The 12908-nt window shown below is 41.1% G+C and overlaps 1 protein-coding gene across 1 annotated transcript in view; it reads left to right on the top strand.

Annotated features, from left to right (window-relative positions):
• syn2b (synapsin IIb) overlaps positions 1 to 12908 on the top strand; it is a 152655-nt gene that overhangs the window by 41867 nt on the left and 97880 nt on the right. The gene's annotated exons all lie outside the window — the stretch shown is intronic.

The following is a 12908-nucleotide window of genomic DNA, read 5'->3' as shown; positions in this document are numbered from 1 at the left end:
TGACATACACTTTTAAAAATAAAAGTGCTTCAAATGGTTCTTCAAACAATGCCATAGAAGAACCATTTTTAGTTCCACAAAGAACCATTCAGTCAAAGGTTCTTTAAAGAACCATTTCTTGCTTACCTTTTTAGAATCTGAAGAACCTTATTTGCCACAAAGAACCTTTTGTGAAACAAAAAAGTTCTTCAGAGGTTAAAGGTTCTTTATGGAACCATTTAGACAAAAATGTTCTTCTATGGCATCGTGAAGCACCTTTATTTTTAAGAGTGTAGGACATTTGTGTAGCGTAAGCTCTGGTGAGAATATGCTAGTCTTGCAAGAACCAACTTTTGTTTACAGCAAAGGAAAACCAGTCTGCTCTTGGCTTATATTAAAATAATATACGTTTTTCTTTACAAATCCTGGTTTTGTACTTTTAATTTATGACCAGTGTTTTGTTTTGCTCTCTTCACTGCACTTCCACATTCGCCTATGTCCTATTATCTGCTGGAACGTTACTCTTTTGTGATGCACAAATGACAGTGGAAGCTATAGTTTTAAATATGGATATTTTTTCTTATACAAACACATCCTTTTTGACTCCTCAGAATAGTTCCATGAGCAGCAGTAATACTGACACTTCATCCAGAGCACAGATGAGATTCTCTGGCTCACTGGGACACTTCCTCTGCTCATTCGTATACAGAAATGATGGCAGCTGCTCTATCAAATGACAAGATCAAAGGAGTCGACGCTTATTAGTATCCCTCTTTTATCTGCTGTTGGTAAGCTGCAGTGACGCAGAGGAGGGCATCAAATCGCTTTCCCTTTTCAGAGGGTGAAAACTGGGTGGGGAAATATGCCCTTTTTGCTAAGGGACACCCTGCAGCTTGAAACAAGCTTGATGCTGTTTTTATTGCTGCTGTCACATCATTTTTTAGTATTATTTGCCATCACATACACAGATTCAATGATAAAATTGATAGCTCTGCTTCTGGTCAATACATTGCTCCAGTTGTTCTAAAATACCCAATAGAGTAACAGCAAGTAATTGTTTTAATGAAATTTGAAAACTGTGACAGGGGAGTTGCGGGGTATGGGGGATGAGTGGTTATGAATAAATGAATGAAACGTATTTGTCTGTGTTTCACTCCATTTTGAATCACGCTCACAAAAGGGGTTGAGAAACAGTGTCTCTTCCACGGCTCGGTATGCTTTCAACTAGTTTTTTTAGTCTTGAGCCAGAGACTATACGACATCGACGTCAGATGATTTGACTGATTTTTACCTAGAAAGGGCGAAAGCACACCACATTAAAGGAAATGAACATTCATGTTTTCATAATCGCCAGCCAAATTCAAAAACAAAACAAAAATTAAATCATCTTTAAAGGGCAAGAGGGCCCCCTGGTGTTTTGGGGGCCTTACACAGCTTGCATATTTTGCGCATAGGCAGGATAGGCTCTGTACCCTTGTATCCATCAAATCACATACACTCTTAAAAATAAAGGTACTTTAAATGTTCTTCACGGCGACGCCATTGAAGAACTATTTTTTGGTTCCACAAAGAGTCATTCAGTCAAAGGTTCTTTAAAGAATCATCTCTTTCTTACCTTTTTATAATCTGAAGAACCTTTTATCGCCCAATGAACCTTTTGTAAAAAAAAAAAAAAGTTCTACAGATGTTAAAGGTTCTTTATGGAACCATTTAGACAAAAAAGGTTCTTCTATGGCTTCATGAAGCATCTTTATTTTTAAGAGTGTAGATTAAAATAAATTCAACCCAGGTTTATGAAAATACATGGCTCTATATGCATTTCTGCAACACCGTAATTACGTACCTTATGCACGTTTCACAGCAGTTTTTAAAGTGAAATGTCCAGAGAGCAGTGCTATTTTAACTTCCTTTTGCATATTTGAGCTGTTTTGTCAAGACATATTTTTACAGGGTTCGTACCAGAGTTAATTTCTCAAGTGCAACACCGTATTGTGAGAGTTACTGAGCAAACCTCCTGAATTGGAAAACTAATGCATATGAAGCTGTATATGTGACAACAACGTTCAAAAGTATCCATTTTCAAATCACACAGGAGAAGAACTCTGTACCTGTAAATCATTCTTTGTGTGAAATTTATTAAAAGTTGTTGGAGTTTTACTGCCTCTAGTGTTCATTTCAACTGGAAACTGCAGTGATTTGTACATATATGTGCAATTTTTCAGTTTTGCAGAAATGTATATAGAGGAACGTATTTTCAATGTGCCTAGATAGAATAAATTCTCCTGCACAATTGTAATAAAAGAAGGCCTGGAATTTCATTTAAAGAAGTATTTCAGATGTTGCTAATTTTAAGTAAATAACCCTCGCATTTTGAAGATTGGTGGCTTCTTTTTTTTTCAAAGGCATTATTACCCCTTTTTTCACAAAACTATTATCAGAAGAGTTTTTGACCTACAAGTTCCTTTTACTGTCAGTCTGTTAAAGAGTATCAATGTGTATTCATAGCATGCTTGTTCTGCTCGACTGTGCTCTTTAATCACTTGCTTTCTGGAAAGAAAAATCCAGAATATTCCAGTATGGCAATGAGCTCAGATCTCCACTTTTAGCAAAGAGCTGTCCGCTTCTGCTGAATTGGCAATGGACCAGAAAGAAAAACCGACAACCTTTCCTTCCCATTTTTCTTGTGGTTTTCCTCCGCCAGCCTGCAGGAAAAAATAATGACTTAATTACCAAATGTTCAGCAGGACTCCTTGAGCGCACCATCAAACAACTACGTTAGGAGCAATGGCAGGGTTGACCTGAATGATTAATAACTGCTGTCAAGACTGTTTTATTGCTCACTGGCTCCTCTTCATTTTGTGATACTAGTACAAGAACGCTGTTTCTAGTGGAAACATTATGATCAGTTACAGATGTAGTTTCTAGTAGTTCATTTTAGTGGACTGGAAAATGTAGAGGATTTACAATGAATTGAAATGAAATAAAACAATAGTGAACCAACTTTGACGTTTTCTGAAGAAAATGTGCTGTTTGTCATTATATTTCACCATTACAATTCTGAAAAGGTTGTGTTAATCATTAGCATCAAGTCCACATCTGAGCATTTAATAGTAATAATTGATCAAAGTTGTTATCGTAGTGATTTTACTGTAAGCTGATGATAAAAAAAAGGAAACCTAAACCCTTTTCATTCTCGTGTTGCTCTTAATAAACTTGCATTTGGTTTCTTTTTGCGCTTCATTCTAAAAGCGGTCTAAAGTTAATAAAGCAGAGCTGTTTTTCTGACTGTAGCCAGACTCCCTGTAGTTTATGGAGGCAGTGTTCGCTGAAGCGGCGACTGTGAAGGTTCACTGGTCATGAACGCCATGATTAGTGCAGGACTGTAGCGTTTGTGTCGTGACTTTATACTCTATATGGCAGCGGTCACATATGGTAAGAGTGTCCTTTGGCATCACTGCAGCGTTCTCGACACTCGACACAAAAGCAATTCTTTATTGGCATTGATAGGTCCATCAAAAATGTTCTTTAGATTATTAAAATGTTAATAACTATTCACTTAAAGGTTCTTTGAGGAACCAAAAATTATGATTCTATGGCACTGCCGTGACATCACACTTTTGAAAGTGTTATTTTAAAGAGCTTATCCAGCTTTTTCTTCATGTTTCTTCATGTCTGGCTTCTGGTCTCATTTGCATCCAGCTATTTTTATCTGTACAAAACAGCTTGTTTTGCTGCCTGATTGCAAGTTGGTGTCTTACGATATTATTTTATATCTTACAGTACTGAAGAATAAGGTGGATAGTTGCTTGCATTCATATTCTCTGGCAGTGTAGCGCTCTTGTTCATTGCGCAGGCCTATAGCAGCTGTATGCCTTTCTTCCTTGCAGGTCTGGGAATTCTTTTGCATTTCATGACAACATTTATTAGTGTTTGCCTGCAGCCAGTCTGTTCTCTAACAGACAGCTGCTATCTTATTTATTCATTTACTCACAAATGCTACTGCTGACATAGAAAAAAGCACATGCATAGCCTAGTATTAGAGTGCTGATACTCCTGAATGATGCTTATCGAAGCAGAACTTTCACAGTGATGATGGAGTGAAGTGGGTGGCTGTTGCTATGTGGTTGCTATGCTGTTTTGTGCTTTCTTTTGCTAATCGGTTACTAGGTTGTTATGATTGGTTACTTGGGAACACTTTGTGGTTAATAAGGTGCTCTGAATGGTTTTTAGTGCATTGCCATGTGATTTCTACTGTGCTGTTTAGGTGTTTGGCTGGTTGTATTAACCAACGTGAGAAAAAATGGAAATAGTGATAGGCTACATGCCTTAGTGAGAAACTGGCATCACTCCTGTTTATTTTTGTTTTCCTGACGGTATCAACACTGAGCATAATGCAATTTACAGTATCTCACAAAAGTTAGTACACTCCTCACATTTCAGCAACCATTTTAGTATATCTTAGTGTAGAAATGAAACTTGGATATATTTTAGAGTAGTCAATGTGCAGCTTGTATAGCAGTATAGCTTTACTGTCCACTGACAATAATCCACATACAGCCATTATTGTCAAAATAGCTGGCAACAAAAGTCAGTACACCCTAAGTGATAACAGCAGTATGTTGTTTACCATGCAAAGCCAGATGTCCTATTCATCATGTTTATGTTTTTGTCTGCTTGACAGGACCATACAAAGTTGTGTATCTTGTATTACAGCAGTTAAAATTAGGTGCTTTAAGTACAATTCTCTCATACTGACCACTGGATGTTCAACATGGCATCTCATGGCAAAGAACTCTCTGAGGATTTGAGAATTTGAATTATTGCTCTCCACAAAGATGGCCAAGGCTATTAGAGGTTCAGTAACACCCTGAAACTGAGTTACACTACAGTGGTCAGGGTCATACAGAGGTTTTCCAAGATGGGTTCCATTCAGAACAGGGCTTGCAAGGATCGATCAACGAAGTTTAGCACTCGTTCTGTGCGTCAGGTGCAGAACCTGGCTTCAAAAAACAGATACATGAGTGCTGCCAGCATTGCTATAAAGGTTGCAGAAGTAGAAGGTAAGCTTGTCAGTGCTCAGAACAAGTTGGTTTGCATAGATGTTGTCCCAGAAGGAAGCCTCATCTGAAGCTGGCTCACAAGAAAGCCTGCAAACAGTTTGCTGAAGACAACCTGTCCAAGAGCATTAATTACTGTAACCATGTCCTGTGGTCTGATGAGACTATAAGATAAACTTGCTTGGCTAAAATTGTGTCCAGCATGTGTGTCGATGCTCTGGTGAGGAGTACCAAGAAAATTGTGTCTTGCCCTCAGTCAAGCATGGTGGTGGTAGTGTTACACTTCCAAGAAAGATGCGAAGTCCGTTCTTAGAGCAACACATTTATTTTCTGTTAGAAAAGATAGAAAAGAGACAGGTTAAGCAAGGAGTGCATCTGTTGCGTCTACCACGAAGCTCATCACGTAATGAATACTATTTCTTCACTATACATCAGACACTTTCGAGAATTAGAAACAAAAAAAAAGTCTTATAAAGCAGATGTTAATGCAGATATATGACACTTGACATTTTACTCTTTAAACCACACTCAAAAATATCTGCTCTAAATCAATGATCATCTTCATCAAATAGATTTGAATGTGTACCATGCTCACTCTCACATAGCATAAAGGAAAAGTATTACAACAACATAATTTAAGCGTCACAGCCTCCTTTACTCTGAATACAGTGAGTAATATAAACTCTATAAACAATTACAAGAATAACTATTTAGTGTATTTTCACATAACTGCAATGATAACTATCTGGATTTGTTTTAATACTCTTTTTAATCAGTTTTAATCTTCTATGAAATACGCTAATGAACTGACTTTCTTGCATGAACGAGATTTTAACTGTTTTTTCTGGAAACCTAACAAATGAAAAATAACAGCATTTTGCAACTCAATCTGACTTGTTTTCTTATTAAGTGTATTTTAAGGATGTTCTTTTAATCGTAATAACTGACAGAGCCACACTAAATGGGGTCTTTACATGTTCATATGTAATCTTAACTCTCGCTACCCGTCACTATAACTAATCCATGTTTGTAAAGATCTAAACAGTTTATCATCATGCCTCATTTTGCTTGCTTTTCTAAACTATCTGTATATTTAGACATTCACATCTCACGTTAAAAGTTACTATTTTTAACACTCATTCGGCATTTTGGGTTTGACGCTCTTAATCACGGTCAAATTCCGCATTTTCACCATTTCAGTTCAGAAATTCGACTCACAGTTTACTGTTGAGTGTTATTAGAGTAATAATTATCAGCGTACCTGTTAGAAAAGATAGAAAAGAGACAGGTTAAGCAAGGAGCGCATCTGTTGCGTCTACCACGAAGCTCATCACGTAATGAATACTATTTCTTCATTATTCTACTACTGATGACTAGCGCAAAGCGTGGGCGCCCCCTTGCTGACGAACCTGCGTTAAACAAGTAATTTTACTCTCAACAGAATACAATTAAACTGTCACATGAACTGTCATTATTTCCAGGTGGACAAAATTCTAAATTTGAAGGGGGGGGGGAGTCTCTAAGTTATTTAGGGCTACAGTAGCATCATGGTATGGGCCTGCATGAGTGCTGCTGGTACTGGAGAGCTGCAGTTCATTGAGGGAAACAGGGATTCCTGCAGTTTTCCAACATGATAATGACCCCAAACACACCACCAAGATGACAACTGCCTTGCTGAGGAAGCTGAAGGTGATGGGGTGGCCAAGTATGTCTCCAGACCTGAACCCTATTTAGCACCTGTGGGGCATCCTCAAGTATAAGGTGGAGAAGCACCATGTGTCATTTCTAAAGTATTGTCCCTTGAGGAGATATACTAAAATGGTTGCTGAAATGTGAGGGGTGTACTTTTGTGACATACTGTATATCTAATGTATCCACCTTGTTTTATGGGTCTGGCTTCCGGGCTCATCCACGTCCAGCTATTTTTGACCATACAAAACAGCTAGTTTTGCTGCTTGATTTTGCAAATTGGTGTGTTATCATGTTATTTTTATGTATTATCTTAATAATGAACATATTGGTTTGTAGTGCAAACAATTTTACCGTTTACTGCAACACATTCTCACTCCAACTTGTCACATATTGATGGTTGGTCAGGACCCCTTGGTGTCACTTTTTGACGCATAGGGTACCCCTTTAACCTAAGTTTTAGACATGCAGGGTCCTACACTGCTTTAAATAAGAAACCTTTGGCGTCAATATGCTGATGCGAAAGGCATTGGGAATTTGATCGTCATGATTAAATTACATATTGGGCAATAATATTGCCATTATTGCATCTTGGGGTGTGGTTTTTCAATGTAAACAGTCACAATCATTTTATTTGCATTACATTATTTATACATTTACGAGCACATAACCCGACTCCTGCCCCTAAACCTAACCATTTGTCAATATAAAACACAGGATAAACAGGCAGATACAACTATAGTCACAATTTAGTTAAAAAGTATTAATATCCCAATTCCTCTAATGCAAAACAATTTATTTGTAAGAGAAGACACAATCGCTGTATCTATCCTTTGTAAAGCTTACGTAAAGCTTTCAGTCCGTCCACAAATTAAAAAATTGCCACCATAAGAAATGTTAGGTCAGCTTTGGTTGTGATTGGGTCTTGTGTGTTTTGTGACCGATTGCGTCATGCTAAACAAGTTCGGGAGTATCTTTTTGAATGTGGTATGTGCGGAAGTGAGATCATCTTCAGCGATTAAAACTTTAGGATTTACTCTGTTCTTCGCATAAAGATATCGGATATTGTTTGTAATACGTTTATACTGCTTTTTATGGTCAGTTTTAGCAATAAATACCTGTCACTGTACTTTTATTTGCCTGTTGTGTGTTTTATATTCTTCAGAAGTGGGTAGGTTTAGGGCAGGGGTAGAGTTAGGTGCTCCAAAATATCTGCAATAAATGCATGCAAACCATTAAATATGATGCATAATGTAAACAACAAAAAAAAATGGAGAACATTGCACGTCTTAAGTTGCGCTAAAGGGATACCCTGAGCATCAAAAAGTGACACCAAGGGGTCCTGACCAGTGAGAACTTGTTGTTTACTACATCCTATTATTCTTCTATGGAACTGGAAGTTTTACTCATAGGCCTACTTCCACGCTGAAGAATAAGGATACGGCTACTGGATTATTTCTGCTGTTCCATAAGCGCCACCTGCTGTCCTGACAGTGGATTTACATTTTCATTCAACCTGTCTGCCAGTTGTGTTGAGAAAAATGTGAAAATTCAATCAATAGATTTGTTATAAATCTTAAGGGGAGACATTGCAGGCAAAAACGCAGTTTTAAGATTTTGAGCTTTTTGTTCTTTCACAAAGTGTTTTTTCAGACTAGTAGAAAGAAAACATCCAAAAGACACTATTAAGTGTTTTGTTTTATAGCACTTTATCTATTTGTGTCAATAGCTTTCTATTACAATACATATTTTTAAAGGCCATTTTCTCAAAATGTGTTATTTCTCCTACAATTAGCCATAAATCTCCACTTCAGTAGCACTTACACACACCAAAATGTAATGGGTGGTTTGGGTTTTGTTTTGGGGTTTTGTTTCATGTTCATGTTTTCATGTCTTTTATTATGTAATCATTTCATGCTGTTGTGTCTTGCTTCCCTTGTGTATTCCTTATTGGTCCCTTTGTTCCATGTGTCTTGTTCTGATTGGTTGCATTTGTTGCTATGGTCTTGTTCCTTGTTTTCCATTGGTTTGTTTGTGTCATGTGACCTGTATTGTTTCATATAAATAGGCCTTCTGTTTCATTGTTCATTGTCGCGTAATGAAGTTGTAATCTGCTGTTTGGTGAGTGTTTGTCTATTTCAAGTCTGTTTCAAGCCAAGTCTGTTCAAGCCAAGTCAAGTCAAGTCTGTTTATGTCAAGTCAAGTCAAGTCTGTTTGTTTCAAGTCAAGTCACGTCACTGTTTGGATTACTGTTTGGATTATCATTTGGATTATCGTTTGTATGTTTGCACTTTGGATTTAATAAACTGCACTTGGGTTCATCACATCTCGCCGTCTCAGTGGACTGATTGTTACAGAATACGCGACCGCCAATCATGAACCCAGCAGTTTCGCGCCTCCTCTGCCTTCGTCAAGGCGACAGGGCGATCGAAAAGTATGTGCAGGACTTTTGTGAACTGTGCCACTTAGTGGGTTTTAATGACGTGGTGCTCAAGGACATTTTTAGAGTGGGATTGAATGATCCCGTTCGCTTATGGCTTCCTGGAGGAAAAATACACTGGACTCTTGAACAGTATATTGATCATGCTCTTTTGCTGGCTGGTTCACATTTTACTGTGGGGGTTGTAGATGAAGAACCCCACAATCCCACAGTACCCACACCATCAGAGTGCTTTCACGTCCCCACCATCATGTCTGGTATTGTTCACGTCATGTCTGCCAAGCCACAGCCAGCTCACGCCATGTCGGCTGCTTCAGGGCCTGCTCACGCCATGTCTGCTGCTTCAGGGCCTGCTCACTCCATGTCTGCCGCTTCAGGGCCTGCTCACGTCATGTCTGCCGCTTCAAGGCCTGCTCACGTCATGTCTGCCGCTTCAGGGCCTGCTCACGTCATGTCTGCCGCTTCAGGGCCTGCTCACGCCAAGCCTGCCGCTCCAGGGCCTGCTCACGCCAAGCCTGCCGCTCCAGGGCCTGCTCACGCCAAGCCTGCCGCTCCAGGGCCTGCTCATGCCAAGCCTGCCGCTCCAGGGCCTGCTCACCCCAAGCCTGCCACTCCAGGGCCTACTCACGCAAAGTCTGCACCCAAGATGGCTGCCATTCCAAAGCCTGTTCACAAGATGGCTGCCGCTCCAGAGTCTACACCTGTCATGGCCGTCATCCCAGAGCCTGTTCACAAGATGGCTGCCGCTCCAGAGAATATTCACAAGATGGCTGTCCTTCCAGAGCCACTACACAAGATAGCCGCCACGCCTGAGCCTGTTCACAAGATGGCCGCCGTCCCAAAGCCTGCTCACAAGATGGCTGCCGCTCCAGAGTCTGCACCTGTCATGGCCGCCATTCCAGAGTCTGCTTACAAGATGGCCGCCATCCCAAAGCCTGTTCACAAGATGGCTGCTGCTCCAGAGTCTACACCTGTCATGACTGCCCTTCCAGAGCCTTCAACCATCATGGCTGCCATGCCAGAGTCTGCACCCAAGATGGCTGCCATCCCTAAGCCTGTTGTCAAGATGGCCGCCACGCCAGAGTCCCCGGCCAAGATGGCCGCCACACCAGAGTCCCCGGCCAAGATGGCCGCCACGCCAGAGCCATGCCAAGCCTCAATTTATCCTTCAGAGCCTCATCAGGTCTTGATTGCCAGCATATTGGACCCTCCTTTAATGTCAGTACGGGCTGCAGGCATACCCGCAGAGCCAACGCTCCCAAGCCACACACCCACTAGCCTGGTGGGCCCCCCTCTATCCACTGCGCTGCCTGTGATGGCCATCGCCATTTTAAGTGTGTGGGCTGCTCACTGCGTTCCAGAGGCCACGTCTGTCCACGAACCCGCTGCGCCCATGCCTCTTACCGAGGCGGCGTCCATAGCGGGATTTCCTGCTCTGCCGGCTCCGCCATGGCTTCCTGCTCTGCCTGCACCACCTAGTCTTCCTGCTCTGCCTGCACCGCCAAGGCCTCCTGCTCTGCCTGCACCGCCAAGGCTTCCTGCTCTGCCTGCGCCGCCTAGTCTTCCTGCTCTGCCTGCACCGCCAAGGCTTCACGCTCTGCCTGCTCCGCCAAGGCCTCCTGCTCTGCCGGCACCGCCAAGGCCTCCTGCTCTGCCTGCACCGCCAAGGCTTCCTGCTCTGCCTGCTCCGCCAAGGCTTCACGCTCTGCCTGCACCGCCAAGGCCTCCTGCTCTGCCGGCTCCGCCATGGCTTCCTGCTCTGCCTGCCCCGCCATGGCTTCCACTACTCCACAGTCTGCCACTGTTTCATGGCCCTGATCCTCCAGAGCTTCACTGTCTGCCATCACTCCACGGTCCAGGTCCACCATTGTTCCACTGTCTGCCATATCTCCATGGCCCACGTCCTCCAGAGCTTATTTGTCTGTCATTGCTCCATGCCCCAGGCCCTCCAATGTTCCACAGTCTGCCTCTGCTTCACGGCCCAGGTCCTCCAGTGTTACACCATCTGCCATTGCTCCACGGCCCACGACCTCCATTGATTCACCGTCTGCTACTGCTTCACGTCCCAGGTCCTCCAAGTTTCCACTGTCTGCCACAGCTCCATGGTCCAGGTCCTCCAGTGCTTCACTGTCTGCCTCTGTTCCACGGCCCAGGTCCTCTACTGCCTCACTGTCTGCTATTACCCCACGCCCCAGGACCTCCATTGCTCCACTGTCTGCCTCGGCTCCAAGGTCTAGGCCCTAACTCTGATCCTGTTCCCCTGCATGGACCCGGCCCACCGTCCCACCCCCACAAACTGTCTTTGCTCCACCACCCTCCTGGACACTTTTGGGTTTTGTTTTGGGTGGTGTTTTAGGGCGTCTGGAGCCGCCCTTAGAGGGGGGGAAATGTAATGGGTGGTTTGGGTTTTGTTTTGGGGTTTTGTTTCATGTTCATGTTTTCATGTCTTTTATTATGTAATCATTTCATGCTGTTGTGTCTTGCTTCCCTTGTGTATTCCTTATTGGTCCCTTTGTTCCATGTTTCTTGTTCTGATTGGTTGCATTTGTTGCTATGGTCTTGTTCCTTGTTTTCCATTGGTTTGTTTGTGTCATGTGACCTGTATTGTTTCATATAAATAGGCCTTCTGTTTCATTGTTCATTGTCGCGTAATGAAGTTGTAATCTGCTGTTTGGTGAGTGTTTGTCTATTTCAAGTCTGTTTCAAGCCAAGTCTGTTCAAGCCAAGTCAAGTCAAGTCTGTTTATGTCAAGTCAAGTCAAGTCTGTTTGTTTCAAGTCAAGTCACGTCACTGTTTGGATTACTGTTTGGATTATCATTTGGATTATCGTTTGTATGTTTGCACTTTGGATTTAATAAAACTGCACTTGGGTTCATCACATCTCGCCGTCTCAGTGGACTGATTGTTACACAAACTTGACATTTTTATTCCTGTCTATATCCTGAAGGCTTTTACAGAGGGATTTGTCCATATATAATTTGCTTTTTTATATACAACATTTTATTCCCCAAAAATAGTGAAAATGTATTGTTTTCTGTCTGTTGTAAGTATTTTCTGAATTATGGAGTGACAAAATGAGATTCCCAAAATTCCCTCTGTAAAAACATTTGACTTTAATATGTCAAAATAATATTTAACAAGAATTTTGAAACTGACTTCATCCAGTGTTTAGATTTTTGTACTAGAAATGTATGCAAATTAGTATGTATGCATATTTCATTAAATAATGTTCATTTGCATATTTAAACCTAACATTTTAGAAAACTTGTAATACAATTTTTTTTTTTTTTTGCAATTTTCAATGTAATCAATCAACTGGGTAAGTAAGGCGATAACTATTGGTTCATTTTTTACCCTGTTTACCTGCAGTGTCTCTTGCCTTAAGGTTAGATAGACAACAAGCTAATGTGCATTAATGTGTGTGCAATAACACTTATGTTAGAGGATGAATACTTTGTTTTAAGTCACCCAGTCAATATTTTTGTATGTTTAAAACTCGGCCATAAATGTTATTTAATGTTTATGAAAACAAAAAGTGCATAATTGCTAATTTTATTTGTTGTTTGTTGGTCTTTTGATATGAAACTTGGTGATTTGAGTGTGTGTATCTACTTTTTAAACATTTCCAGCACATTTTAACAGTACTGTGTTCATTTTGGTCGCTATAATCATGATTTCATAGCGTTTCATCTCACTATAGCATGGAAAACTCATCATTGTTGGTTTTGCACTTTGGGATTGTT

This window comes from Garra rufa, chromosome 20, assembly GCF_049309525.1.
Source record: "Garra rufa chromosome 20, GarRuf1.0, whole genome shotgun sequence".
Lineage (NCBI taxonomy): Eukaryota > Metazoa > Chordata > Actinopteri > Cypriniformes > Cyprinidae > Garra > Garra rufa.
This window is presented reverse-complemented; position numbering and strand designations above follow the sequence as displayed.